Source organism: Lactuca sativa, chromosome 6 (genome assembly GCF_002870075.4).
Source record: "Lactuca sativa cultivar Salinas chromosome 6, Lsat_Salinas_v11, whole genome shotgun sequence".
Taxonomy (NCBI): domain Eukaryota; kingdom Viridiplantae; phylum Streptophyta; class Magnoliopsida; order Asterales; family Asteraceae; genus Lactuca; species Lactuca sativa.
This window is the reverse complement of record NC_056628.2, coordinates 75,452,169-75,457,133: the sequence shown is the minus strand read 5'-3', so window position 1 is coordinate 75,457,133 and position 4,965 is coordinate 75,452,169. Positions and strand designations below refer to the sequence as shown.

Genomic DNA, 4,965 nt, shown 5'->3' with positions numbered 1-4,965 from the left:
GAGCTCGAAATGCCACTTTACCGATTTACTCCTTGACTCCAAGACACAACCCAAACTCCTGGATCACCTCAATTAATTATTTATATGTAAATGGGTCTAGATCTCTCTTTTCCAAAGACCCTAAGCCTTATGATAACCTATCCAGGCCATAGTCCCAAATTAGGAAAGCGATTCAGAACAGGGCATTACAACCCGATTCGTGAGATATCTACACACATGAAATGCACACATGAAACGGTTGAATCGAAAATGATAATCTACAATTTTGGATAAATTATAATTGAAAAAATGAAGAATTCATTGAAAAAGACCGGTAGAAGAAAGATTTTGTATCTCCAAACCTTAAACGTATATGTGATTCTCAATGGCAAAAGGGTGATCGGATGGTTCTTTCGGTGGTTCATAGTGGTGAAGAGCTGAGTAGAGGTGATTCTAGATGGGAAGGAAAGACCGAACGAGTGGTTGTTCTTGTGACCGGATTGATCGATGGTGTAAACCAATGATGGCTATGCTTTTGATTGTTAATCGAATGGAGAGAGGGGGGAGGGGGGGGGGGGAGGGGGGGGGGGGAATGTGAACACAATGTTCATTGGAGAGGAAGGTGTGTGGTGTAATGGATGAGGTGAGGTGGATGGGTAAGAGTGGTGTGGGACATTTTTATGTTTCTATTATAAAATATTATAAGGGAAAATTTCATTTATATCATTCTAAACTTTAAATATTACTTGGATATGCTTGTAAAAATAAAAATTACTTTTATATCCTTATAAATGCATAAAATACACATCCATATCAAAACTCATAATTTTATTAGGTTTATATTAATTTAATATAAAAAAGTTATCAAGAAATCAAAATTCCATGTGATTGTACTAAAATACCCTTTCCTATTTAAGATTAGCATCAAATCAAATTAATTAATATTAAACATAATTAAATATTACAAAGGTTCTGCACGTCATTTACTTGCTGTCGCAAATTTATTGCTCATCGCATGTATGCATGTACGCTTAAACAGGTGTATCAATTCTTTATATCATCAACAACACATCTCCTCCATAATATAATCTTAACCGAAAATAGGCATGTAATACATTTGAAAACAACCATGATTTAATTAAGCTTCAACAACAAATCTCCTCCATTAACCAGCATCAAGAGCAGTTCAAACAACAAGCAATTAGAGCATCAGAATTTGAGAGCAATCCTCAAAGTAACATCCAACTCTCAAACTTATGAAACAAATGATGCTGAATTCTCCAAGCAGCAATCAGAATAATCTATACCATCATGATCGAGAAAACATCCCAGAATTTAAACTTGCATCCAAAATATCAAAGATGTTAGTATCTCCCAAAACAATATAAAGCTGCAATAATACCAACGCCATAAACCCAATCGTTGAATACATCTTTAATTTTGTTCTGATCGCTCCTTCATCTCGCCGACCCGACTTGAACATTGGACCCCCTTCATTATCTCTATATGTGTTGAATGCTCAATTCCACATCGTCACAGTCGAATTTTAGAGTCCCTCGGCACCAACTCAATGGGAATTTGCAAATCTAGAGATCTTACGACTTACACATATTACTCAGTCCCAAATAACAAAAACCAAATATAAGATCAATAGACACCACATGCATAGAGCTACAAACCAAATTTAAAAATGAGAGTGAATGTAGAGATGTTTAACGTTCAATAAAGATGATATGTGGATATACAAGATACTTAGCCTAATCTTTAATTTGAGATTTCGCTTGGGAAGTGTATTTTGGAAAATTCAATAAAATTTTAAGGTTTAAATAAGTTTTTTAATATTAAATTGATATAATTCAAATTAACATTTAAGTTTTGATATAAATATAAATTGTATAATTTGATTAGGATACAGAAGCAATTTGATTTTTACAAATATAAATATAAGGATATAGAAGTAATTTTGATAAGGATAAATATAAAATTTAATAATTTGATAAGGATATAGAAGTAACTTTGATATAGAAGTAATTTTGGATATAAGTAATTTTGATTTTTATAAGGATGTAGAAATAATATTTGAAGTTTAAAAGGATATGAATGAAATTTTATCTAATTAAAAAAAAAAAAAAAAAAAAAAAAAAAAAAAAAAAAAAAAAAATGAAAGATATAAAAGTGTTTTTATATGCATGAGGGACCAACACTTTTAATTTCTTCATAACACAAATACAAGATCTATCAACATTGCAAATATTTGACCAAGTATCAAATCTAAGTATGGACCAAAACTATAATTCACTCAAATATAAAACATAAGGCTTTAAATAATGGAATTGACATTTTGAATTTCCTGATAAATAATTTAAGAAATTATTAACCTTGAACAAAATAAATTATTATATCATGATATGTCGCTAACAGGATGACGAATGTGTCATTCAAAATAGAAACAGAAAATGAATGGTACCTAACCGTTTCTGAAATAATAGATAAATAGAATTTAAGGTTTCACACGGTTCTGACTTTCCGATAATAAGTAATAAATATGGATCACACATATACATTCTTAAATGTATTTTCTTTTCAATTAAAATTTTAACATTTTTGGTTTGTATAATTTAAGCTGTCGCTTGGGGTTTAAATCCAGCAGGCGATTTTGTTTTATGGTCTTCACATTCATCATATTCAAAAAAAAATGGAAGAACTCAGCAACCAGGGTTCATCATGGAGGTGGGAACGAAGCAACAAAGACCACCTTACTCTTGCAGTTGCCACCAGGTCCTCGTTCAGGTGCACCATCATTGCCACCAGGTCCTCGTTCCTTGCCAATTGTAGGCTACCTTCCATTTCTTAGTCGTGACTTACACAAACAATTCCGTAACATGTCGCACATTTACGGACCCATTTTCAAGTTTCACTTGGGAAGCAAACTGCATGTCGTCATAAATACACCTGACCTAGTAAAAGCAGTGGTCCGTGAGCAAGATGACATATTTGCTAACCGCAATCCATCAATAGCTGCGTTAGCAATCTCCTATGGAGGTGTAGATGTAGTATGGTCTGATAACAGCTCACATTCGTAAGATATTTGCTCATGAGGTTCTAAGCAACAAGAATCTTGAAGCGTGCAGGTTTTTTCGAAGGGATGAAGTTAGGAAAACTATAAAGAATATTTATGGTAAAGTTGGGAGTGCAATTGACATTAGCCAGATTGCTTTCTCAACTGAGGCTAGCGTCCTTACAAGCATGGTTTGGGAAAACACTTCGGATCCAAACGCAAAAGGTAGCCATTTTGGAGCGGAGTTGCAGAGGATTTCTTCAAATATCGTTGAGATTCTCGGACAGCCGAATCTCTCTGATATTTTCCCTAGTCTTGCATGGCTTGATCTACAGGGCATCTTAAGGAAGTCCAAGAGGCAACTTCATCAGTTGGATCGAATTTTCACAAGCATTATCGACGATCGGATCATATCTAACTCCAAAAAGCCGAAGGATGCAGTTGGGCATGAAGGAAAGAAAGATCTTTTACAGATCTTATTAGAGCTCGAGGACCAAAAAGATGCAACATCGATTAGCATCACCCAGATTAAGGCGCTTCTCCTGGTAATTAATATTCTTTAAAATTACTTCTAAAGGTAGGGATAATACTTTCCAAATAATTTTGCATAGTTCATATATCGTAGGTCACACCTATCCAGTAATTGAGAAAGATCCATCTGCATGAATACGAAATAGCCTCATGATTTTCCTTTAAGTTAGACTGCAAAACTTACAATTTGGTTGAACTTTTGTTGTATCAGGACATTATGGTTGCAGGAACAGAAACAACGACAACGCTGATAGAATGGACAATGGCAGAGATCATGCAAAATAATTACATAATGAAAAGGCTTCAAGAAGAATTAGCAGAAATCGTAGGACTTGACAACATTGTCGAAGAATCTCATCTCCCTAAACTAAAATACCTAGATGCAACAATTAAAGAAACATTTCGGTTGCACCCTGTAGTCCCTCTCATACTCCCAAGATCACCAAGCCAGGATTGTATTGTCGGTGGATACACCATTCCAAAAGGTTGTACAGTGTTTCTGAATGTTTGGTCAATCCATCGGGACCCTCAGTATTGGGACAATCCGTTAGAATTCAATCCAGAAAGGTTCTTGACAAACAAATATGATTTCAAAGGAAGCAATTTAAATTTCATCCCATTTGGGTCAGGAAGGAGATTGTGTCCAGGTGTTCCATTGGCGGAGAAAATGCAAATGTATATCTTGGCATCGCTCTTACACTCATTCGACTGGAGCTTGCCGGAAGGTGAAAAGCATGACCTCTCTGAAAATTTTGGAATTACATTGAAGAAAAGAGAACCACTCATCGTTGTCCCTTCACAAAGGTTGCCAAACGAGAACCTCTATATGTGATATAAGTTTGAATTCCGCTCCTGAACGGTTTGTTGGCGACATTTCATATATGGTTCCTTTAGAAAGAGTGAAAGAGCATATGTATATATATTGTTATGTTGATCGAATGTGTATGAATTTCTAGTTTGTGCAATTTTTGCGTTTATGACTTAATTACGTAAGGTTTGGTAATGTCGAGGATAGTCTATAGACCTGAAATTAATGATAGTCTAATCTACAACTAGACAAATTTTCTAAATGTGTTAGGTAATGTCGAGGATATAACCTTAGAGGACATTACAATTACCAAATTATCTTTAATATAGAATAACCAACATGGTTTCGATCTATTGAAAATTGTAAAAAACTAACTTTAATATATAATATACATATAAGTCAACTGCCCTCAAAGAAAAAAAAAACTTGTAAAAAAACCTATTTTTTTTCTCTTAATAAGTGTTATCCCAAAAATTTTAAAACTATTGTTTTGGTATGAAGCAGTTACTTGCAGAAGTTATTTATCATATATTTATTAAATTATTATGTTTATGGTATGGTTGATTACTCTAATGCTAAAGTACAATGA

The 4,965-nt window shown here is 33.9% G+C and overlaps 1 pseudogene; it reads left to right on the top strand.

The window, feature by feature from the left end:
* Window positions 1-2,584: 2,584 nt before the first annotated feature.
* On the top strand, window positions 2,585-4,735 carry LOC111890181 (cytochrome P450 76C1-like; annotated as a pseudogene).
* Window positions 4,736-4,965: the final 230 nt, after the last annotated feature.